Below are 27771 nucleotides of genomic sequence, written 5' to 3' on the forward strand. Positions count from 1 at the left end.
TAGAGCAAGGTGATCTTGGAACATTTACAAATACCAGAGGAGCTTTATAGTCATGTCGCAATACAGCAGAGCCCAAGAGTATGCCAGTTGAGTAGCCGAAAACCAGAGAGAGGCATTACCTGTTGACATGGTTGATAATCTTAATATTTCTGATCCTGTCTTATAACCTGTTAGTATTTCTTAGAAACCACATACTCATGAGGATTACATTATATGTGAGTTGTGTGTAACCATTTCATTAAACTACCTAATACAACAGAAAAGTAGACTGCTATTGAAGAGACAGTTGGTGTCAGAATAAGGTAAAGAAGATTGGAGGGTAGGCCTGAACTTTTTCTCATAGAAATTGACCTTGGGCTGGATAGAGTTGGATTTTCTTTCCCCATCTTGTAGCCACAGTGGGTCAGATGCTGCCTTTATGAATTTTTTTGCAGGAGATAAATGCAGTGACCTATAATTCTTCAATGAGGAATCTCTATATAGTTATAATGTGAGGAAAGAATCGTGGATTTTTTTTTCAAGTGTGTATCCTGGTAATTTAAGAAGGTTAATTTTATGGGAGTAGGCGTAATCAGATCTCAAAGACTTTTGTGCCATGTGAGACTCTCAAAATTATGTTATTTTCATAGGTTATAAGGAAAAAAGTTCAAGTCTGTGGTAGTTACATAATCTGTAGTCAATTTGAGACTTACAAATGAAGAGGTGAAGCTTAGCCTGTTAATTAGGTCTCAGCTTAATGACCTCATTTGGAAACAAGAAGGAGATAAATAGCTCACTGGAAGTGGGACACATGCTCACTCCCTGCGACACATGCTTGCTGAGAAGCCACATGGAGTTGCCCTGATGCATCCAGAACCCTGGGAGCTGGGAAATCCATGTGGAGACCCATGTCAGCACTCAGAGGCTACTACCACCACTGGATCCACAAGACTTTCCACCCACTGGCCTGTGATATTCCTGTATTCACTGTCATTGCATGTCTGTGTGAGTCTGAAGAAGAATTTAGGGACTAGTATTGACATGTGGGGTAATATTGGCCTTAGGGACTTGATCTGGACTAGGCTTGGATGTTTTCTTAATACTCAATTGCTCTTGTGTATAAAGTTCTTTCATACACACATATGTGGGTCTATGAAATTTGTTTCTCTAGTCTACACAAAGTCATTATTAATAAAGATATTACGAAACTTTGCAAAAACCTTATGATATCTTTTGGACTGCTCTGGATAGTGATAGAGAATAAGCATATGCTAAGGGGTAAACTGATGCCTTTGCTGCCAGGGAACGCTAATAAAGGATCTGAAGGAAAAATTTTAAAGGCCTATTGTGGCACCTTGGGTTAAGCACTAGGCTGTTAACCATAGGCAGGAGCAGCGCTTCCCAAAGGAGACAATGCTACCACTAGGGGGTGAAGGAACAATCCAGCTTCCTATAAAAGCAGACACTTACTCTCGGTCCTAGATGATGGACTATAGTATGAACATTTTTATTTGCCTGGGGAGACCTGAGTAAAGTATTTTTCTAAAACAATCTGGTAGGCCAAATGAGATCGAGAACCTATGGGTTAGAGGTTCAAACTCACCAATATCTCACTGATAAACTCTGAGGTTGTTTCCTTACATAAAGATTTATGACCTCAGAAATCCTAAAGAGGAGCTATACTCTGTCCTTTAGAGTTAATGTGAGCCAGAATAGACTCAATTGCAGTGGGTTTAGTTTTGTATCCCCTCTATAACCCACAATCAATAGAGAAGAATATCTGAATTCCTATATGTTTTCCTTAGCTCTTTGGCAAGACTGTAGACTTTAAATGAAAATGGAAAAGAAAATCCAATTTATATTCTTTTAGAGAGGCAAATCTATATATCACTAGGAGTTTTAATCAACCTTGGTTTGGGACAATATAAATAACCATTCTTTTCAATTTTGTTTCAAAGTAGGAAAACTTTTATCCAACTGCCAAGGAACATTTGCATATGTCTTCATGAGTAAGTCACTAGCCATAGGGATCCCACAAACCAGAAACCAAATACACAGCATTGTGTGGGGGATCAAACAGTGTAGAACTGCCCATGTGGGTTTCTGAGAATGTAACTCTTTATAGGAGTAAGAAATCCCAATTTTTTCTCCTTGTAAGCAATTGAGTAGTTATATTTATTTGTGAAAGTGAATTTACACCAGTGTGGCAGTTTGCCTAGGGCAACAGGGACACTTGAATGCTAGTTTGTAATGTCATAATTACTAGAAAGAGTCTTTAGCATTTTGGGGAGTAAAGAAGCAAGGCTCATATCTATACACATCGATTTATTCAATAATTTTCAAGAATATATTGATACTATTCAAGAGACATTGAGAAACAAACAGATAAGGTGCCTACAGTTGTAGAATGCATCTTCGAGGAATATCTTTAACAGAAATGAAGAAAACACTTTAACTTAAAAATACATTATTTTAAAATAGTTTGATAAATAGTGTTAATATATAGAAAAGAAAGCCCTGTGTTTGGCTAAAACAAAAATGTCGTGCAACTCTTGTCTTAGTTACAAAGGACTTTTGAAGGTCTAATTACCCTAATGGGTACCCCCATGCTCCATATGTGAAGGATTGCTCTAGTTACTCCATTATTTACTACTAAATCAGTATGTTTTCAGAAAACCAAATGGGATAAAGAGAATCAAAAGAACAAGGTGACAATGAAATGCTAAAAAGATGAAAATAACTATTTAATGGTGTGAGTAAGTATAAGGGCATGGAACTGTGAGGAAATCGTTGAGCTGAGAGGTTTTAGGGGTGTTTTAAGCCTTTCTTTTTGTTCATGCCAGAGCACCTCAGGCAATTGAGACTCCAGAGGTTTCATGGCATGAACTGTTAGGCCAGAACTTAGTGAACTAAAGCGCAGCATATGGCAATTAGTGGCGTGTGGTTTCCTTTAAGCTATCCATTTGGCCAGTGCAACAGGAGCACCTACATTCCTGCAACTTATCATAATTTGGTTCAGTGGAGGAGGTCCAAGGGAAAAAGGGGGCACTCCACGAGAGCAATATTCCAAAATGCATTGGTATTCACACGAGGAAGGATGAGGAACCAGAGGTAAGTGCACAGAACCGTGGGTCACACTATGCAAGTTGGACACGAAAGAGTAGGAGCCAGGAAAGACATATGATCCAAAGAAAGAATTCAAGTCTGCAGGCAACCGTGACTCTTTACCATTGCACATTTTCACTTTATGCTTATATGATTAGAAGATTTTTCTTTGTATGTGTGTTTTGCTTTTCATTTTTGTTTTCTTGTAGTAGTTGAATAGCAGTGGATTATTCTGTATTTAGATACTAAGGACTCCCTTCCCTTATTTTCTCAGTTGAACCACATAAAAATAATTTAAATCAGAAACCTGAAAGACTTCACCAGGGCAGCAGGGTAGAGTCTTTGATGGATTAATTAGCCAAGAGACCTTATCTAACTAAGAAATTCATTTTTCCTTCAAAAAATAAATCATACTCTTATCTTTTCTTCAGTACTCATGTGGATATTGGGATAGGATGCACCCATTTTTCAATTATCAACTTAAAATTGAAGAACCATAGGCAAATGGAAATCTGCAGCAAATCATGTTTGTATTGTGTCAATATGATTGCTTCTAGATCAAAAATATAGTTATTGAAAAAAAATAAAAAGAGTTAAGGTCCTAAAATAAAGAAACAGATTACTGCAACTGCAAATTTGTTGTTTACACTCATCAACAACATCAATACTGGAGATCATAATAGTGAAATGTTTTATGTTACGCCCAAATACCCTCAATAATATGCTTCTGGGAATAAAAGGGTTGACATATGTAGTTCTTTTTACTCTCATAGTGACTTTGCATCATAGGTATAATCACCTTCAATTTATACAGAAAGTTTATGCGACTAGAACAAGAATTTGTTGGTATCTCCATTATTGTGCTTTAACATAAATAAAGTTTTAATTGCTTATACTTGCCATTTGACATGTATATGTAATATCTAAAGTTTGGAATTAAAAGGAAAATAAATCTTACATACTAATCAGCAGAATAAAAACAAAAGTAGCATTCAGATAAAATAAATAAATAATCAGAACATCATTGCTCGCTGCATCATCAATAGAAGCTTTGGGCACTTTCTTCCACTTGTCTCCTTATTCCCAGAGTTGCAGCCTGACTCCCTGGAGACTTCTCTCAGCAGGTGAAAACTGCCCAGCGATGTCTCGCTGCCATTGACCAACACAGAACAGTGATGAGCTAGACCTACTGATTCAGAGGAACCCTGAATGCTGCATTTATTTATGTAAAATATTCTGTCTTCAAAGAGTTTTAGTCGATTATTTAAAATGTGTGTGTAGAAAAAAATAAATAAAAGGAGGGAGAGCCGTCTTAACAACCATTCTTTAAAAATACTTTATAATCTTACTTCATAAAGAAATTTGTATTTAAAACTTCTGTCGTGTACCCACCACATCAACACGAGGCATGCTCTGAGAAACCAGTCCCTGGGAAACAGGCATCATGCTTGGGGAAGCAGGGACGCACTGCAAGAGAAGACGTGCCTCGACAAGGTGGAGGGCACAGTGGCTGTCACCGTGGGCTCCAACCTGAGGACAATTATGACAATGGTGCACGACAGGGCATGTTTAGTCTGTTTTATGTCAGGTTGCTACGATTTGGAGGTGACTTGTGAGCACCTAACAACATCAAAATGTATACCTGTAGACTACATTCCACAGTAAGGAATGGAGACCAACTTAAGGAACCATTCTCTTTTGTGAATTTCATTTTTATGACATTTTTATGACATTCTACTTGGCTGCCTCTACATCAAATCAGGTGTGGGACAGGCAACACGTCACTCTTAGCTCCTGTGTTTACTGTTTCCCCTCAATCACAGCTAACCATTGTTTCAGACAACTTTTTTTAAACCAAAATCTTTATACCTATAAAATCTGTTGATTTTGATGCTGCTTGATTTAATAATGGGGACTATGATACTTTCACAGTGCACAGAAAGTGATGAAAGCCACAGCTTGGTGAAATATTATATACATATATATTGCTTGTAACTTGCTGATAGCCTTATTTCATAACTTGAGTCAGAAAATAAAATTACTTGCATACTTCAAATGAAATAAACACAGAAAAATAATTTGTATTTTGAAGCACTTGCAAAGTACTTTGCCTATGATTCTTATTTTATTTCATTCCTTAGTTTGGGAAGCTGACTTGCATACTAATGACACGGAGAAAGCTTTCTTCTGATACCTTTTGATTCTCGTCATTTATTATTGATGCAATATTTTAACTACTTTTTTACTCTCTAATTTTTATGGCAACAAAAGCCCCATCAATGTGTTCATACAATTACATCTATTACTCTGAAATGTCTTGGACACTCATTATACTATAAGGGTTTAGATTTTTTATTGTATCTGCTCACCTTCTTCCTTATTTACCATGTATTTATAATTTATTCTTTGAATCTTGTTAGAAATCATAATCTTGTAGTGTGAACATGAACATGATTTACATTCTCTAACGAAGATAAATCTCATTTTGTATCGCATTTGTGTAAAAATTTATATAGAAATTTGTGTAAGACACATGCTTTTTTTAAAGAGAAAATAACAGGAGAGCTTAAGGAGGGAAATTCTTCAATATAATTGTATAATTACACACCAAGAAACATCTATATGCAGTATAAGATGGTAAGTCAGAAAGTATTTATACCAGAGTTCCTTTTCATACACCCATGGGTTTCTTCCAGTCAAAACATGTTTAATATGTCTCTGTTATCAGTGGGTGGCTATGGCCTGGTGTGAATGAAAAAACACACAATTTGTCCAGTTAGAGAGAGCCAACGTTGCCTTGTTATTACTAGGTGCCCTCAAATTGGGTCCGACTCACAGTGACCTTATGTACAATAGAACGAAATATTGGCCGGTCCTGCACCATCCTCACAGAGCTTCTTATTCGGGCCTTTGCTGCAACCATCGTGTCAGTTCATCTCCTGAAGTTCTCCCTCTTTTGCTCCAATCTGCACTTCATCAAGCATGAAGTCCTTCTCCAGAGTTCAGTCTCTCCTAACAAGATGTCCAAAGCACATGCACTGAAGTCTCTCCATCCTCGCCTCTAGGAGGCATTCCGACTGTTCCGCATGCACGACATCTCTGCTTGCTCTTTGGGAAATCCATTGTACTTTCAGTATTTTTCACAACCACCATAGTTCAATACTTCAATTTCTCATCAGCCTTACTTATGTTCAGTGTACAATTTTCACATGCATTTTGAAGCAATAGGGATATCATGCTTGCTTCAGGCTTGCCTAGAACCTAAGCTTGCAAGGGAACCTCCTTGCTTTTCAAATCGTAAAGTGGCCTTGTGTAGCAGATTTACCTACTGCAGTAGTTCCTTTGATCTCCCGACCGCTGCTTCCGTGAGCATTGATTGTGGATCCAAGCAAGGTGAAGTCCTTGGCAACGTCCCCCTGTCTCCTACCCTGGTGTGACCTATTGGTCCACTTGTCAGGGTTTGGGTTTTCCTTACCTTGAGCTGTGATCCACACTGAAGGCTGCAATCTTTAACCCTCATCAGCGAGTGCTTCAATGTCTCCTCACTTTCCGCATCAACATTGTGTCATTTGCATATCACAAGTTGTTAATAAGCTATTCTCCAATCCTGATACTGCATTCTTGTGGAAAAAAAATCCAGCTTCTCTGAGTATTTGCTCAGCCTACAGATGAACTAATCTAGTTAGAGGATATAACCCTGGCAAACACCTTTCCTGGTTTTGAAATAGGCAACATCCCCTTGTTCCAATCACCCACCTTCCTCTGGATCCATGCACAAGTTCCAAATGAGCACCGTGAAGTGTTCGGGAATTCCCATTCTTCACAAGGATGTCCATATATTCTTTTATGACCCACAGTCCAGTACCTATGCATATCAAGGAAACACAAGTGAATAGCTTTCTCGTAGTCTCTGCTTACAGCCAAGACTGATCCTGCATAAGGAAATGATTTTTCTGTGCCCATGTTCTCCTCAAAGTCACATCCTTGCTTTTCAGTACTCTAAAGAGTTCCTGTGAAGGAGATATGATCCATTCAATGCATCTTTTATTTTCTTAACTGCTGCTTCCATGAGCATTGATTGTGGATCCAAGCAAGACAAACTCCTGACAACATCAAACTTTCCTCCATTTATCATACTACGTATTGGCCCAGTGATGAGGATTTGGGTGTTCTTCACATTGAGTTGTAATCCTAGTTGAAGACTGCACACTCGGATCTTAATCATCAAGTGCTTCAAGTCTTCTTCACTTTCCACAAACAAGCTGTGTCCTCTGCAGAGTGAAAGTTAGTCATAAGATTTCCTCGGATCCTGATGTTATCTTCTTCCTATAATTCAGTTTCCATGATGATAAAGATTGAAATTAGTCAGCGTAATGAGAATAAATATGGTGAAAGGATGTAACACTGGCAGACATGTTTTTCTGATTTTAAACCCTGCACTGTTCCCTTGTTCCATTTGCACAACTACCTCTTGATCCGTGCACAAGTTCTGCATGATCACAATGAAGTGTTCTGGAATCCCCATTCTTCTAAAAGTTATCCATAGGTTGCTATAATCTTTCAGTATCTTTGGTTTTGGTCATATGCTACCTCTTAAAATAGTGGAATGTCCATGAGTCCTTTTTGTACAGTAAATTTGTGTATTCTTTCCATTTTTTATGCTTCCTGTATCCAATATTTTTCCCATAGAATCTTCCAACACTGAAACTTGAGGCTTGAATTTTTTCTATAGTTTTTCAGTTTTAGATATACTGTGTGTGTTCTTACTTTTTGTTTGTTTTTTAACTCTAGGACCTTGCACATTTAATTATAATATTTTACATTGTCTTCTCAAGCTGCCCTTTGAAAACTGTTCAACTCTTTGACTTCATTACTTCTCTATTTCATTAGCTATTCTACAATTAAGAACAAGTGTCAGAGTCTCATTTGTTATATATTTTGATTTTTTCTTTGTTTCCTGTCTTTTAATGACCTTTGCCTTCTTCATGAATGATGTTTGTGATGTTCTCCCAAGATTCAGCAAGTCTTCTGCTGTCAGTGTTCTCTCTGTCAGATCTGTTCTTGAGATTGTCTCAAAATCCAGGTGAGAGAGACTTGAGGTAATATTTTGGTTCTCATGAACTTGTTTTTAATTTTCTTCGTGTTCAACCTGATCTTTCAGATGAGCAATTGAGGGACTCTTCCACAGTCAGTCCCTGGCTTGCTATTTGCTGCTAAAATTGAACTTCTCTATTATCTGTTCCCAAAGATGTAGTCAATTTGATTTCTGTGTATTCCATCTGGGGACATCCAGGTGTATAGTTGTCTTTTAGGTTGTTGAATGAAAAAGTATTTGTTATGAACAAGTCCTATATATTTTATCATGTGATCTCCAGCTAATTTTCTATCACCAAGTTCCTGTTTTCCAGTGATTATTCCTTTGTCTTTTTTCCCCCAACTTTTGCATTCCAATCACCAATAATTATCAATCAGTCCTGATAGAATGTTTGATCAATTTCAGAGTGAAGATCAATTTATTCTTCAATTTATTTATCACTCTCTCTTGTGGTTGGTGCACCATATTGTTGAATCATATTTATATTGATTGCATTTACTTAAAGGCAGATTGATAGAATCCTTTCACAGACAGTATTCTAATTCAGGTTGGTTTTCGGCATGCCCTTTATGACAATAAATGGCATGTCATTCCAGCATGGTAAACCATAGGATTTTTGTTTCAATATGACAAACATCTGCTCATTTCAGCTCACAAATGCCTAGGATATAGATCTTTAGATTGTTTTATTTAATTTAGAGGACTTCTAGTTTTCCTAGTCTCATACCTCGCACAATCCAAGTTCTGATGATCAGTACATTTTGCAGCTGTTTATTCTTACCTTGAATTGTGCCCCATCGGCAAGTGAAGATCCCAAAGTCTCTAGTCCCACAGGCTGGACTCCATTCATCTCACCATGGCTGACTCCACTCTGAGATAGTGGAGCCTCTTCAGTCACATTTTGAGTACCTACTGACCTGAAGAACCCATCTTCCAGGAACCCATCTTCCAGTATTATCTCTGACCATGTGCTGCTTTCTTTAGTTAAATATTCAGTGTCTAATAATGCTTTGAAGCTATACATAAAATTTTCAGCTACTACTTCCTCCAAAGTGAGCCTCTGTTTCCTCCATTTTTGTGTGTCTGTTTTTAGTCTTGAAGTTCAACGGAACTTTTTCCTTTAGGAGACCCTGCAGTCATTTTAAATACCAGTGACACAGCTTCCAGCATCAGAGCAAAACACCACCCACTATAGAAGGGTGAACAGCCAGAAAAGTGATGGAAATGCTGGCATTGGATCCCAAAATGGAGGATGATCACTGTGAGAGTTACATAAGCTGCTGTCAATTTGAGATTTAAGAGTGAAGGGGTTGAGTCTAGCCTGTCAATCAGGATGCACCTTGATTAACTCATTTGTTGGTGCTAAGCATATAAATAGCTTGCAGGAAGCGGGACAAATAGTCTCTCCCTGTGATACATTCCTGCAGACAAGATACATGCACCTATGGTAGAGCCCTAGAGCTGAAGGAGCCACGTGGAGACTCCTGCCAGTGCTGAGATGCCTCTTCCACCACTGGATCCACAAAACTTTCCACTCACTGGCCTGTTATCTTCCTGCAATCAACATGATGGCATGTGTTTTGTGAGTCTGAAAAGGAAATTATAGATCGGTATCAGATATATGGTATAATATCAGATTTATGGACTTTATCTGGACTGTGCTGGGATGTATTCTCATTATTCAATTGCTCTTGTATCTATAGCTCTTTCTTACACACATATGACTGTCTATGAATTTATTTCTCTAGTCCACTGAGACTAACACATTATGATATAGGGAGTGGGGTACTAGAGAAATAAATCATGATGGAGAATAGATGTTTTTTTTGACCTCCCCTAAAAGGTAGTTTTTCTTCTTTGGCTAGCTGGAGGTCAGATATGTCCATGCAGTTTACTGTGTTATTTTCTGGAAAGAATATGGGAAGTTCAAGTTTTGATTATTTCTTTGGTTGTTGTTTTTGGTTATTTCCTCTAGAAATGGTGAAAATGGATATGATTAATGTATATTTTGAGCTCAGGGAGCAAAATTATGGTTTGCATTTCTCAAGCTGCTAAAGGAAAATTGCTGACGGAAGGTCAAAATGGCTGACAGAAGGCCTCACCCTGGCTTGATGCAGTCAGAGACCTAATCCCATATTTTGTATCAATAGAATAGTTTAGATAAAGGATTACGATAAGCTAAATAAGGATTGAATTTAACTGTTTTTAAGAATTGTGTTTAGTATCTGAATCTACCTTATTTATACTGATGTATTCTGCTTACTATTGCTGATATAAGGATTGATAGAAATGTCATTGGGGAGTTTGAAAATAGAGAATTTGTAAGGCCACTGGCCTTAAGCCATTAAAATTTGAATCTTTAAAATGGGTTAGGACACTCCTGCAAAGAAGGCTCTGAAAGATAAGCCCGACCCAGTGCTTTGGAATACTCAGGACATTTACATTCCAAGAGACTTGCTGAGGGAGCTGTTGACAAATTGAAGAAAAAGGAACTTTGGGTTTTTGAATCTTTAACTAGTGGTTTTTGTAAGAAGCTGGAAAAAAAATCTTGAAACCTGAAGAAAACACCGCTGACTGAACTGTTAAAAAGAGACTGTGGGCAGGCTGAAATGCTTGCGAGGTGACCACCTGGATGCACTTGTTGAGTGGAAGTGGAAGAAATGCAGCAATAAAGAGATGTGTTGAGTCAGGCCACTGATGCCCGTGGACCTGGTCTACAGGAATGAGAGTGGGTTGACTGGTATGAAATTCATGACCTAGCCCAAGGGGCTAGAGCTGTTGAGAATGTGTGATGGGTCCCGTGGTCTAAAGGCAAGGCAGCCAATGGGCACCCTGGTGAGGCTAAGTAGGGCAGTCCCTATTGAGTTCATCAGAGCCCGATCAGATGACGAGAAGATACTTGAGCCTGTGAAGTGACCCATATTTCTGTTAACTTTATAGATGGCCTGTCCTGATTTGACTTTGCTTATTGATGCAGGCTTCACAAGGTACCAACTAGAATGAAGATCCTTCGCATCAAAAATGATTGTCTCCTCACTCAGAGAACTGGGTTGATGAAAGTGGTCAGTATAGAAATTGAACCCCCAAAAGTGGGTGCATAAAGGCGTGAGGTGGCTGGCTTTTAACTTTCATAGGTTGGGGAATATATTCATAGGATTAAGGTGTAGGTGTTCACATAAGTATAGAATGTTTTTGTTTTGTTCAGTTATGCAATGTTGTGTTTAAATGAGGGTGGCACATATTGAATTGTACACATTTTAATTTTATCCAGTAAAGTACAGATATGACTTTATTATTGTTTGTTTGAAAATTATATATGGCTAAAGAGTTGTAAATGACAAATTAACAAGGGATGGTCTGTTACATAATCTGTGGTAGGTAGATAATCTCTTGTCAATTTGAGACAAGTGTGGAACGGTGGAGTCTTAGGCTGTCAATCAGGTTGCAGTTTGATGACCTCATTTGGAGGCACTAAGGAGATAAATAGCTTGCACATTTTCTTTCCCTGCGAGACTTTCCTGCAGACAGGACACATGAGCCTATGCTAGAGCCCTGGACCTGAAAGAGCCACATGGAGACCCCTGCCAGCACTGAGATCCAAAGGTAGATCCAGAGGGATCGAAAGGCAGATCCCCTGCCTCTACTGCCATTGCATTCATAAGATATTCCACCCATTGTCCTGTGATCTTCCTGCATTCAGTCATTACCTGTGTTTTGTGAGTCTGAAGAGAAATTTATAGATTAATATCAGACATATGAGCTTATATCAGACTTATGGACTTGATCTGGACTGGGGTGGGATGTTTTCTCAATATTTAATTGCTCTTGTACATAAAGAACTTTCTTATACACATATAAGTGTTTATGAATTTGTTTCTCTAGGCCACCAGACTGACAGAATAGCAGTACGTTTTCTTATAGGAGAATGACCAGTGCACTCTGCCAAATCACTGAGAATCATAACCTAGTCAAGTTACATATGTAGCATACAGTGATGACACTGGGAAAGAGAAAAGTTCATATAAACCTGGAAATGAGGCAGTTTTCACCTAATACAGAAAGGTACAAAAAGTTTGTTTGTTTTTTTTTTCTTTCTGAGGCATAATCATTAAAAAAACTATGAAAGAATATATTTATAATGGTGAACATTCAGCAATTGATTTGGGTGGGGTGTAAGAAAAATAAAAATATTAAATTAGGTTGTGGCAATATGCTTTTTATTTTGGTGAGACAATAACATGAAAATGTCCAATGGGCTTTTCGATTTCAGAGTGCTGGTGTATGTGTTTGTTTCTGAGTGTGTGTGTCTATATGTGTGGGTCTTATAATGTAAATTGTGGAGGCAATGCAAATATGAACAAAAGGATAATTTGTAAACAGCAGGGGGGTGGAAACAAGCACAACTTCTTAATGAATTCCCATACCTGTTCGGCTGGGGGAAGGAAGGGAAAGCCAATAATGGTATTCGATTCGCAATCAAAGAAAATTTAAAAATGTATATTGTTTTACTTGGTGCTATTTTATGTTTTCTTCATATATATAGCACATTATTCATGAAAAATTTTTCTTTAATTGAATATTTTGGGTTAATCTTCACTAATGGACATTTTAAATACTTTTAAAATTAAGCAATTTAATTAAAGACTATTGATTTTAATAGAATGGGAACATGATTTGCCAGCTACGTGTTTTGTTATTACATCTTTATTTTCTCACTGTTTTTACGTTGAATTTACAGACTTATTTAGAAACAGCTCTGTCACATTCTTCTGTAGTTACATGCAGGAAGCATCTTCTTACCGCCCATGGGGATTTCTCTAAGTATTGAACGTGAGATTTGGCCTGAAATACGCATCCCATAAATATAACATTTTCACTAGAATTTTGGCTCAAAATATCTGTGAACATAGACTTATTGAATGCATTTATTTTTTTCCAGAATTATGAAATGACAATGTACTGTCCTTCAAAATCCTTTCGATACATACAGGCACATTGCTATGGTGACATTTTCCTCTGATATAAGCCACAATAATTTCAGGTCTTTGGGGTAGGTCTTACAAAAGCGGTTCCCACAATATTTGGGAGTCCCGATGGCATAATGGGTTATTCATTGGTCTGCGAACCAGGTCACCAGTTCAAAAACACCAACAGCTTAGCATGAAAAAAAGGTGTTTCTTTCTACTTCTGTACAAAATATAGTTCCAGAAGCCTATGGGGGTGGGGTGGGGCAGTTCTAGCCTCTCCTACAGGGCCACTATAAGTTGTAACTGACTCAATGGCAGTGAACTTGGAGCTTTTTGAGATGGGGTGGTGAGATGGCGTGGTACGTTATACATTGGGCTGCAAACCGCAATGACAGTCATTTTTATCAGCTCGATTCCACCAGTTGTTTTTGGAAGTAAGGTGAAGCTTTCTATTCTCAAAAAGATTTACAGCCTCATAAACCTAAAATGGCAGTTCTACTTTGTCTTAAGAGGTTGTTATGAGTTGGAATCAATTCAGAGGCAGTGGGTTCGGTTACATTTTTGAAGTCATTTATATGATTTAATATTTCTTTCTATTTAAATAAATCTGTTTCTTTTTTTTTCTGCCTGAGTACATATGGTATTATTTCCTTAAATTTGAAAACTGTCAATATATATGTGCTTGTAGGTGTGTTTAAGGGATATGTATGTCTAGTGTACAATATCTAGTGTATAATATCTTGTTGTTCCTTTACATTGTTCCCCTATGGATGATAAGTGTTTATGATCTCCATGGTTCATTTCTTTAGATCTGAAAACTGTTTATATCTTCTATTGCACCCTCGAATATTATTTCTTGGTCATAGCATTTCACTCATCTCATTCAATGAAAAATAACACATTTTATATCAAATATTTCTTTTCTGAGGCTATTGTGTTTTTTCCCTGAACATTGTCATTTCCCCTTCTTTTCTATTTTTTGAAAGAACCTTTAAAATCCTTAGCAGTAGGAGTTTACTCAATGTTTTCTTTGCTTTTTATGGTTTTTAATATATTAGTCTAAGTTCTTTCTTTTCATATGCCTGATCTCTGTCAGCTTGTTTTGTGCTTGAGTGTTTGAACTTTTAATGTTTTCATTCATTATCCTCCTGTGCCACTACCAAACACTCCTTCCAATCTATTTGCTCAACGTACCCTAAATCCTTTCTCTATACTTGTGCTTAGTGTACCTTTAGCCCTTCCTTAGTTTCTGATCCCAAGTGTCGAATGCAGGCTCAGATCTGAACTTCCTGAATTCTCATAGCAAATGTCTCATAGTATTGTTGGGAGGAACTAATACATAAAAGGCACTTAAATCAGTGAGGAACAAAGCTCTCAGTAACTGAATCTATTACTATTTTATTACTATTCTACGTGTTTGCTGTCCTCGAGTTCATGCTGACTCATAGCGACCCCATAGGATAGCGTAGATCTGCCTCTTTGAGTTTCCAAGACTAACTTTCTACTGTAGAAAGCCCAGTTTTACTCTCCACAAATTGGCTGGTGGTTTTGAACTGGGAACCTTGTGGGTTGCAGACCAGTGGGTAGCAACTACACCACCTGGGCTCCTTTATTGCTATTATTTGCAGTCATTAGTAGAAAAGGCTGGTTGGTATAAATTTGCATGTTATCAGTTTTGTGATTCTTCAGCTTGAGGGACGTGGGTAGATAGCTGGTACTTGGATGATCCCAGAAACAAACTTCGTTTCTTCACAGGTTCTTCTCTGGGGTTGTTGACGTTGACCTATAACAGACCTTGTGGCAGACACAGTGGGTTGGTGGGGACAAGATATCGGTCACTTTTGCCTCAGCTCCATTCATATTACGCGGTGCCTGACGTTGGTCATGCTGGTAGATTGCTGCAGGAGGAATCTAACTGATCTGCCCATTTTTATGTGTGTCCTGTCAGCAATGATGTAAGAGCTGTCTTTAAACATGGAAATCTGACTCTCTACTGCTTCCCTGCTTAGAACAACTTTCAAACATATATCCTCCAATTATTCTTCCGTTCTTATAACACAAATTCCTTCAAACTCAGTACCTGAAAGCGTGTTTTTCCCTTTAGAAAACACTTAATGACACTCACCCTTCTCCACCACTCCCTCTTTGTCTGCTGTAACCCCTAGCTTCCTAAACTTAGTTTCTGTATTGTTTACTTCTGTAGCATCTTTATTTTTATGTATAGCCTCATAAAACTTTAAAATTAAAATATAGCTGTATGATTATTTGTTTCATTCTGTCAATCCAAAAAAATACAGTAAACTATTTTGTTAAGCTTATAACAGCTAATGGTGCCTGATGTAGATTAGACACAAGTGGACACCAAATATTCATTGAACTAGTAAATTGAATTCTGCCAGGCTTCTTACAAAGGAGTGTTGATGATATAGTGTGCTCTGTATTGGGCTGCAAACACAAAGTCAGCACTTCAACCCTACTAGCTAGCTGCTCTACAATGGAAAGACGAGACTTTCTGTTCCTGAAAGGATTTATAACTTTAGTTATAAAAAAGTCAAAAAGAGAGTTAGACTCTGTCCTCTAAGGCTGCTTTTAGTGGGAATTAACTCGTTGGCAGTGAGATAGATTGTTAGAGAAGCTAGCTACTTAGTTAATTTAATGAGATTAATAAACTCAGAGTGTTCAACAATAATGACAATTTTTGAGAGGTTTAAGATATTTTCTTGATCTGATCCTTTTTTAATTTACTTACTAAGGAGATCTTGTGGCACAGTAGGTAATAATATTGTGCTGCTAATCTCAACATTAGCATCTGAAATCCACAAGCCCCTCCAAAGGAAAAAGACAAGGTTTTCTGTTCCGTAAAAATTACAGCCTGAAAGGACAGTTCTCTTGTAAAGGGTCACCGTGAGGAACAGTCCACTCAGTGGTAGTGGGTTTCATTTGGTTCCGTTAGAGCTTTGTAAGAGAGTCGAAGAAAGGAAAGGAAACTGCAGATTTCTGGCATAAAAATGATATGTGTGTATATAGATCTATGTTGAAATACAGGTATAATTGTAAAATGAAAATTTTCATTTAAAATGTTTGATTTGCGAGTAATTGAAAATTTCTGTTGTAAGAAAGTGAATCCTAAAACATTGCATTACTCTAATTATAAAGAGAGAATATTATTATACAGTTTTATAGGATTGACATATTGTTTTTACATTGTAATTCTTTCTATGCTGTTTTTATATTTGTTATTACCACTGTGGGGGTTTTTTTCCTAAAGTCATTCATTTGCAAATGAAAGGCAGTGCTTAGAAAGATATGTCTCTACTCAAATCAATTTTATTACATTATGATACTTCAAAGGTTCCTGTTCTTTGAAATAACGTGTTCAGTTTATTTTTAGTTTGCCATTAGTCTCAATTGCCCATCCCCCTGCTGGGGATTAGATTACCCATTGTCTGGGTTTGTGCCTGGTTCTTCCAAAGTCATTCTAGTACAGAATTAGCACAGAGATGTATATGGCCTTGGGCAAGTCATTTAGCTTCTCTGTACTCTCCTTTCTTCATTTATAAAATGGGGATTAAATGACCTTCCTCTACCTATCAGAAGCACTTTAGATATAATTAGACTACATTTGAAAGTACCTAGAAAGAAAGAGTGTTGTAACAAAGCACAATAATCTATTCTAAGGTATCCAAATAGAAAACTATACGGAATTTTTAATGCAGACCTTTTCACAACTAAGTGAATTTATACATCAATTTGCTATCAAAGCAAAGAAAAATGGGAGCATAAGATTACAAGGAAATTATTTTATATTTACATTATAAGAATGTCTAATGTCCAGTAGATACAGACTTTAAGATTTAAACTAAATATTTCATCATTTTAAATCTTGTATTCAGAATATGTCTTACAGACTAGATTAGAAATTGTAAGTGGCCTTCTGTAAATTATAAAGGAATAGGTTATAGGTAGAGAAAGCCATTGATAAAGACAGATGGAAAGGAGGAAGTTGACAAAATCCTCCTAAAACATAATACTCAGGAGGCATCTTTGAAGATAGATTATTGGGGAACAGAAATTGGTGGAAGAAAACCACGAGGCTTTCCAAAAACAAACAAACAAATGAACCCAGCAATGTTACAGGTGCGCTCTCACTCTTCTTGTGTTTTGTTTGTTTGTTGTTTGTTTTTCTTTTTTTCTTCATGATGGAACAGGACACACCAGAGAAAGGTCGAAATTCAATGGACAAACCTGATCGTTGGCCACAGACACTTAACAGTGAAATGTCCATTTGACCAGAGAAAAACCAAAGGTCAAATGGAAGCCTATAGCAAGAACTTTTAAGATCACATTTCCTGGGTACACTGAAGCATACTGGATTCATGGGAAAGGCTCGCTTAATGAAAATGAGGATGAGTTAAATCCACAATAGCCTGGGAGAAAAATCAGGCTTAAGTTAAGCAATAAATGACAACAATTAAAGATAATGAAATGGAAACACAATTTCAAGTAGGCATTTATATGCTCTTTTAAACCAAATTTTGTAGAATTTATATATGATGTTCTTTATTAATTTTTAATTTTTTAAGGAATTGAACTTTACTGCAGACACAATGACAGGTAAAGCATGCTTTATGGTATTTGATCAAGCAAACCAAACTGAGAGGATTATTGCAGTGTTTACTCCAAGACCACATAGTTAGGTCACTTGTGTCTGTCGACTCCCTTCCCCAAATGCAGCGGCCACTCTGGTCATATTGATGGAGGCACCTGGAGATAGATGCACTGAGCCATGTCATCATGAGCATGGTGGTGAATTTCAGACGGTGGAATACACCCCTGGCTTTCTAACGATAGAATTTTGAAGACTTTGCTGGAGATTTTCTTCGGTATGTTAGGTTGTAACGATTCACCCACTTTTTTTCCTTTAAATATTTACTCACCTTTTCATTACATAATATATGAAAATGATTAGAAAACATTCATTGTTCTGCAAACCGTTTCCATCTTTGTTTTATGATTATGTTGCACACGAAAATTTTACTATCAATAGCAACAAACAAGCAAACAAAACATTTTTTGAAAGAATCATTTATGGTTATATATGTGTAATTAATCCGCCTTGTACCTATGAAAGTTAATTTCTGGAGAACATAGATCGTAACTTGCATCTTTCTTCAATGTTAGTAACAATGTGTACTGAGTTCTTTCTATGCTAAACAAATAAAATAACAAAAAGACCATAAGATAGTGTAGATTGAGTAAGATATGGCTTAGTTACATAGTAAGAAAGCACTTTTAAAAATTGTTTATGACCACCTGACATAGAAACATCTACCTATTTGACATGTCAATTATTGTCTGATTCCTAAAAGAGATCACATTAAAAAATTAAAATACAACCTCCACCTGAACACATGTCTGCTTGATGGAAAACATTTGGATAAATCTTAATACATTAACTAATTAACTACATTGAATTGTTTATTGAGATATATTCTGTCGTAGATATACAGGATATGGCTATGGGCTGTTTTTAATATGAGGGAGATTTTCAGATTCTCTTGTTATTTCACTTGCAAAATAAAAAAGAGAGGGATCATAAACCACAGAATACACAATGGGAACAGAAGAGAGCAACTGACATCACTGGGGAATATCTGTCCTCTTTTTCTAAATTTAAAAGTAGTAAGAGTGTGATAGGATTGATCACTTAAAAATAGGACTCAAATTTTTTCACAAGAGAAGTTGTCAAAACATCTGTGATATTTCTTTCTTGACATCACTGAGTTTTTCTTTAAATATTCTTTTATTTCTTCATGTATATTTATTTAATAAGAATGTAAGCATAATTGAAATCTTCTTCATTTATTGTTTCCTCTAGAAATCTCCCCTGTTGTTTTTTCTGCTAACATCATTGTTAATCGCTAAGGATAAAAGTTAACCAATTTCACTTTAAGTATTGGGTTATTTATGAACATAGATTTGTAACTGTGCCAGCTATGACAAAAAATAGGTAGTGTGTTTGTGAAGCAAATTAACTGGGGGCCAAATTTAGCCTTCTAAACTCATTTCATTTGCACCTCAGCTTGGACTGATGCCATTAGCACAGCAGGAAAAAGCAATGGTTATGCACCCGGCCACCAGCACTTCCATGCATAAGATTTTGCAGAATGACAGAAATAATGAATGTAATTAAAACAGCATGTAGCCAAGAAAAAAAATAATTAGTATACAAGTTGGATGGCTCTGGGAGGCCCATGACATGACAAAATATTTTAAAGGATTTTAATGATATCCTACCCTAGTTTAGTTTCAAAAGTAGAACTCATGTATCATAATATTTGATAAATGAATGCTCATAGAATTATGTCTAAGCTATAGGATTAAGGTGTTCTGGTTTTACTAACTTTAGTTTTTAGTCTTAAAAATTTCCACTTACATTTGAAATAATGCCTATCAACTATTTTCAGGAAAAAGGAAGAATGTAATTTTCCATGTTCCCCCAAATAATTAAAATTTATTGGTGCTACTATTGGTAGTTGTCACTAATAATATTCCAAACTACCTTTTAAACACCAAACTCCAAATTATTAATTTGTAAATATACATGCTGCTGGTTTTAAAATAGCTTGTAATCTTAACTGAGGGAGAAAAAAAGTTTAATTCTTTTGGGAAGATTACTAACTCTATAAAAAATTCTGAAAATATATTAAATTCTGACAAGCACAAGCATTTAAACCCTGAAAAGATGAGGCATAATAAATAACTTATATATTTATTTATTCTCTCTACTTCATAAAACATACTAATTGAAAATATAAAGTATAGCTCAGTATAATGTAGGTTATCTTCAATTTCTGACCTCACCATTCATACAGATGCAGTACTAACCTTTTGATGATCTGTTCTACTATATAGAAATAAAATGACTTTAAAACATGTTGTACAACTTCTTTAATATACCCTTATGACACAGCAGTTAAATTGTTCAAATACCCCAATAGCCAAATCATTACAGAAAATAAGACCAAATGGTTGTGGCCCAAAAGAATGTCCCAGAGCTGTTGGAGTTTAGCATGTTCTTTAAAACCTTTTCATTGATTTTTTTGGCTTTGTTTGTTTGTTTATCACTTATGGTAAATTTTTGTAGCTATTATTTTCCTCTAATGGAATGCATATTCAATCATTGTTTTTTGTTAGATATTATCTTTTGCTAAATATGGGAAACATATGTATGTCCCAATGGACTTTGGTGGTGTGAGGCATGAAAAAAATATTCACTGGAGCATCAATTAATCTCAAATATTGCACCTTCCTAATAACACAAATGAAACAATAAATATATTTACAAGTCTTTCTTACTGCATACAGCAACCTAAAGAGTACACATTTTTTATACAATCAGCCCTCCAGGAAGAACCACCTCATACAACCAACTCTCAGCATAGTCATATGTCTTGGATGAATTTCTTTGTGTTTTATGTACTTATGCTGTTCAAGTCCTTGCCCTAACTCTTATAAATAGGAGAAAGCCCTTCCAAGAATCATGAGCATTCTATATGAGGCAGAAGTGCAATAAGTCATGAATAAGTTTTGGATGAATGCATTGTGGAGAGACTTCAAGGGAGAAGAATTTGTGATGTACTTGACATGGACTTAGAGAAAATAAAAGTCCAAGGATAGGCCTTAGATCAGTAAGGCAATAATAATGCTACAGATGGACTTTTAAATAGGATATCTATTTCATAAGAAAATTATGAAATTAAAATATTAAGATTAAAATATCCATAAGTGTTGAAGGTAAAATGCTCTCTAGAACTTTGAAAGTAAGAGACTGTACCCCAGCAAGACTTCACTGACGGCAATATTTTGGAGAATGACAGTGTTTGTGAGAGTTGGGTTTTGTGTAGGTTTGCTTGCCCAGAATTTTCAGTAGTTTGTTAGTTAAGGTCAAATTCCCCCCACCCCACCCCAATGATGTGACCCAACAGCATGTAATTAACTCCATAATTGAATCTTCTATGAGAAACCAATCAATTATAAGAAAATGAGAGTGGAATGCAATCCTCTCACTCAGGTCACAGCTCTTATGAAGCTTCCTCAGGGGTGTGGCCTACTTTCTATATAAGTAGACTTTGAGGACAACTTGTTTGCTTCTTGCTGAGACTGGATCCTGCAGATGCCACATCGACCTCTGCTTCTTTGGACTTTTTCAATGACCAGCCATATTATCTGCCAAACCTAAAGAGATGAGGCTTGATTTGGTGTGCTATCTGATCATCTGACTTTCTCTTCACAGGACCCAGAAAACAGAAGCTAGGATTCATCTGTCTCTGGATATACCAGCCTGAGGTATTCCTACTTCCTAGTTCATCAGCCACTATAGCTACACAAAGCAGGAGAAGACTTAACATCTGACTCACAGACTTTAACTGGACTAGTGACCTGCTTCTATATTTGTGTTAGCCATGCCATTTCTTGTTAAATTTATTTTTGACAATTTCATCAACATACAATCTGAGCCATTTCTTTTTATGTAAATCTCTCTATATATATTATCAAATTACTAATTTTATTTCAGATTATATATTTGATTACTGATTTTATTTCAGATGATAAACAATTTCATTTTAAAGAAGGAATAATGTAAGGACAGAATTTTGAATGTTACATGTAACCATAAATTATTACTATAATACTTAACTAACTCACTGCCACTTAGTCGATACTGACTCATAGCTAATAGAAACCCTACAGAATTGTCCTTGTGGGTTTGTAAGACTGCTAATTCTTTACAAGAATAGAAAGCCTCATCTTTCTCTGTGGAGGAACTGGTGGTTTCAAACTGCTGACCTTATGAATTGCAGTCCAACAGGTAATCACTACAAAAAGAATATCAAATAAAAACTGCTATCATAGCTATGACATATTAAATACTTTGAAATAAAATACTAGTACTACTTATTTAGCCTATAAAGAATACACCATTTCATATTTGTAAACAGTATTTAAGTTCCTATTTCAGGATAATTTCTTTATAATCATAATGACTATAATCTTTAAAAAATTTTATTCTTAAGAAAGTGATAGACATCCAGATTTTTTCAAAGAAAATTATTTCAGGAGGTAAGTTCAGAACCAACATACAGAGGGCAATGAGGTCAAGGAGCATCTCATGGACCTCCTGTGTGCACTCTTCTAGGTCGTATTTACAAACATAGAAACCATAGAGCATGCTAAATTATTTTCTTTGGAATGTAAGTAGTCATGCGCTGGCTGTAAACAATGAATGTCATGAAATATTTTGCTGAGATTCTGCCTTTGAGAATCTCATAATCTGAGAGAGAAAAACATACTGTGACTTAAATATGGGAATGCATCAAAATTACATTATATATTTTAATGCATGTATAATATATATACACAAATGTATGTGTGGATGGTTCTAATTGACAAGGTTCTTAATGTGTCAGTCCAGGTAGACTAGAGAAACAAACCCATAGAAACCCATATGTGTATAAGAAATAATTTTATATAAAGATGAGTTGTGCATTAAGAAAGTATCTCAACCAGTCCAGTCCAAACCATAAATCTGATATTAGTCCATATTTCCAACACTGGTTTACACAGTCCTCTTCAGACTCATGAAACACATGCAATGACACTGAAAACAGGATGATCACAGGCCAGTGGTGGAAATTGTTTGGATCCAGTGGCGTTATAAACATCTCAAGCTGACAGTGGTCTCCATGTGGCTTCTCCAGCTAAAGGCACTAGCATAGTTCCATGTGTCTCATCAGCAGTGTGTCTCTTCCAGGGAGTGAGGGGAGAGAGAGAGAGTCTCATGTCTCCAAGGAGGATAATACAGCAGTTCCCAGAATTCTCTGGAGAAGGCCATGTCCACACAGAGGTCTCATTGGCTATCTGTAGTCTGGCAGGCTAGACTTCACCCCTACACTCTTAATCCTCAAATGACACCAGATTATGTAACTACCACAAGAGGAATCCCAATTCTTACCTATTTCTATCATTTAATTTATTTTGTGGTTGTGTGTGTGAGAGAGAGAGAGAGAGAAGAGAGAGATTTTCTTGAATATGTACTTAAAAGAATTTTTTGTGTGTCAACATTCTTTTAAATTACAATGACAAAAAACTGACTATTTGGGGCTATGATGACAAAAAAAGACTATTGGGGGCTTTTATTTGTTTTCTTCTATAATTTATTCTCTTAATATATACTTACACTTCTAAGGATTACCTACAGCCTGGTTACTATTTATGACGAGATATCTTGGTATTTCACCTTTAAATGTAGTCAGTATCAATGAAAGAACTGAAACACATTTGAAGAGAAAGCATTGGTCTGAATGAGTCCAGGTTCCAAAGCACCCGAATGACATGCTCTTTCTGTATCTGTTGGACCCGGAGATTTTTTAGCTGAAAGGAATTACCTGTGGTCTATTTGGCAGAGCTCATGGATAGAATTTGGATCACACAAAGCAAGGTAAGACTTAATTGATTGTTATTAACAGTCAATAGACTGTGTAGAATAATGAACAAAAACTGGACCAGGGTGATATTTCTGTGAAAACACACACACACACACATACACACACACACACACCTAGGAGAATTAGAGCTATCAATTAATCAACAATGTTTTTTATTAAAAAGTGGTCTAAACAGCATCTTAGGTTCTCAATTCACATTTTTCAAAGCAGTTTCTTGAGTGTCCTAGAAAGAATGAAAAAGATAGAAAATGAATGTTCTAAAAATGTATTTAAGCAAGTAGTACTTCTATGCAAATATAATGACTAGAGTGCATAGGAGTTATCAATTGATCGATTATGTAAATTATATACTCTGAAGTGAACTATAAAGAATCTATTAACTCACTGGCCTACAAATTATAATCATAGAGTGGATGAAAAGAAATATCCTATTAAGTGGACAGTACAATATCAAGTACTTCTGAATATAGAAATAATACTTATATTTTATTCAATTTATAATTTGTCTTCTTAATTCTGATTGACTAAACAACTCATGAACTAAATGCTAATCTTACCTAATTTTAAGACACGCAAGATGAGAATATAATCCTTGTCTTTAAAAGTAGTTTTATAGCTTGGCATGGAACAAATAATGTAAACTGAGAGTACAGAAACATCGTGTTTATCTTATTAGTTGTGTTTTACTGTTATACAAAACACCTAAAGCAACAGGAAATAACAAATTATATATTATTTTCTCAGTTTGGCTAAATACTAGTAAAACCTCATTAAATAATTTCCAGTCAGACCGTAAATAAGAAAGGATTGGCTTTTATGTGATTTCCAACAGGTGAATAGCTTTGCCTTAGAAGAAAATATACATTATCCATTGGCCCCAAACCAACATAGTCTTTCAAATGAAACTAAATAACTAGCTTTGTTCTAAGTAACAGATACCAAAAGTGCAGGTGTTATATACCATGCTGCCATACCTTCCTCTAATTAGAATGATGCATATAATTTCGTAAGTCAAAACAACATGGAAGAAATGGCAAGTTTAAATCACAACATATTCTCAAGCAACCCACTAACAGTCATCTAATTGACCTCATTCACTTATAGATGATCCTGGGAGGGAAAATAATGTCACCAATTAGGCTAATAGACCTTCCTCAAAGCAATGAAAAAAGTCCAAGTGACAAACATATATTAACCTGTTTTCTTTGAAATTCTTACTGCAAATTTTAAAATACTAGTTTAAACCTCTAGTTTAAAAAGTAATTATATAGCTTATAAGAAAACTATTAATTTTGAGGTTAGTGTTTTTTCATTTTAATTTGCTATTTCAATTAGTGAATTTAAGAATGTTTATATACTTAATAATATTCTCCACACAGACAAATTATATCCCTATGAATCTATATTATTTTTCAAAATTATACACATATGAAATTAGCATGATTTTGATCTCCCTTGTATTGAAACTTGACAAAAATAAAATATTCACGCAAATTCATTTGACTTTCAATTCCATAAAATCTTATTATGTATCCATGATTACCCAAGAGCTATAAAATACATCTTTTTGACACCATTAGAGTAAAAAGGAAAACAAACGCACTGCTGTAAAGCCAATTCAGAATCATAGTGATGCTTCATAGGGCGTCCGAGGCTGTGCACCTTCACAGAAGCAGATAGTCTGAACTTTCTCATTTGGGGCAACTAGTGAGTTTGAACCACTTATCTTAGAAGATAGGAAATTGCTTAAGGTAAAGGTCCATTTTCCTTATCTTTAACAAACAGGTGATTAGTTGTTAAAGAAATACATAAAATATATCTGAGTCTACTTGAATAAATTAGAGAAATTTATAATAACGATTCAAACAATTTGTCAGGAATTTCCCCCAGATATTCTAGATTTGGAAATACTAATGCCCTATATATTTTTTCTTTTCATTATTGTTTCACTAAAATCATTATAATACTTGATTAAATTTTGTACTTTATCAAATATAAAAGTCACACTTAAATCTTTAAATTCACAAGCTATATTAATATTAGGGCTATTATTTTTCTAGACTATCAAGTTTTTAAAATATCTTAACTGAAATTTTAAATAATCTAACATACATTTCAATAAACATGCAATGAATTTACTAGTAATCCATGAACTATTCTAGATGAAAGAAATGCTGGTTTTGTCTTTGGTACTGTCGAGTTGAGCACACTTCTCACAATTGTTCTTATGGCTAAGCTCATTGTTGCAACCAGTATCACTTCATCCTTGCCCCTAGTTAGCGTTATGGCTATTCTTCTTCCAAGATAGGTTAGATTGGTCTTTTGGCAGTCCATGATTTTTCCATATTCTTCACCTAATACTAATGCACCATAATCCAAATGCACTGAAATTCTTCTTCAGGTTCCATATTCAGTGCCCAGTTTTCACACGCATTTGACACATTGCTATAGCATGGCTTGGATCAGGAGCACTTTAGGCATCGAGGGCACATCATTTCTTTTCAGCACTCTTAAGAGCTATTTCAACCAGTTTTATAGCTTGGAATGGAACAAATAATGTAAACTGAGAGTACAGAAACATCATGTTTTTATAATTAGTAGTGTTTATGGTTATACAAAAACAACTATAAGCAACATGAAATAACAAATTATATAAGATTTGATTTTTTTGAATGCTGTTTCCATGTGTTTTCATTGTGGACCCAGGCAAAATGAAATCCTTTACAACTTCAATCTTTTTTTTTTTTGCTTTTCATATACAGTTGTGAAGATTTTTCTTTTCTTTTTTCTTTTTAAATTTTAACAATTTATTAGGGGCTCATACAATTCTTATCACAGTTCATACATATACATACATCAATTGTATAAAGCACATCTGTACAGTCTATGCCCTAATCATTTTTTTCTCCTCTTTTCTTTTTTTACATTTTATTAGGGACTCATACAACTCTTATCACCATCCATACATATACATACATCAATTGTATAAAGCACATCCATTCATTCCCTGCCCCAATCATTCTCAAGGCATTTGCTCTCCACTTAAGCCCCTTGCATCAGGTCCTCTTTTTTTTTTCCCCTCCCTCCCCTGTCCCCCTCCTTCATGTGCCCTTGGTAATTTATACATCGTTATTTTGTCATATCTTGCCCTATCCGGAGTCTCCCTTCCCCCCTTCTCTGCTGTCCCTCTCCCAGGGAAGAGGTCACATGTGGATCCTTGTAATCAGTTCCCCCTTTCCAACCCACTCACCCTCCACTCTCCCAGCATCGTCCCTCACACCCTTGGTCCTGAAGGTATCATCCACCCTGGATTCCCTGTACCTCCAGCCCTCATATGTACCAGTGTACAGCCTCTGTCCTATCCAGGCCTGCAAGGTAGAATTCGGATCATGGTAGTTGGGGGGAGGAAGCATCCAGGATCTGGGGGAAAGCTGTGTTCTTCATCGGTACTACCTCGCACCCTAATTAACCCATCTCCTCTCCTAAACGCCTCTATGAGGGGATCTCCATTGGCCGACACTTGGGCCTTGGGTCTCCACTCTGCACTTCCCCCTTCATTTAATATGGTATATATATATACATATACACATATATACACATACATACACACACTTATATCGTTGTTTTTTGTTTTTTGTTTTTTGCATGATGCCTTATACCTGGTCCCTTGGCACCTCGTGATCGCACTGGCCGGTGTGCTTCTTCCATGTGGGCTTTTTTTGCTTCTGAGCTAGATGGCCGCTTGTTCACCTTCAAGCCTTTAAGACCCCAGACACTATCTCTTTTGATAGCTGGGCACCATCAGCTTTCTTCACCACATTTGCTTATGCACCCATTTGTCTTCAGCGATCCTATCATGGAGGTGTGCAGTCAATGATATGATTTTTTGTTCTTTGATGCCTGGTAACTGATCCCTTTGGGACCACTCGATCACACAGGCTGGTGTGTTCTTCCATGTGGACTTTGTTGCTTCTGAGCTCGATGGCCGCTTGTTTATCTTCAAGCCTTTAAGACCCCATTCACTACCTCTTTTGATAACCGGGCACCATCAGCTTTCTTCACCACATTTACTTGTTCACCCACTTTGACTCCAGCCGTTGCGTCGGGAGAGTGAGCA

Source organism: Tenrec ecaudatus, chromosome 7 (assembly GCF_050624435.1).
Source record: "Tenrec ecaudatus isolate mTenEca1 chromosome 7, mTenEca1.hap1, whole genome shotgun sequence".
Lineage (NCBI taxonomy): Eukaryota > Metazoa > Chordata > Mammalia > Afrosoricida > Tenrecidae > Tenrec > Tenrec ecaudatus.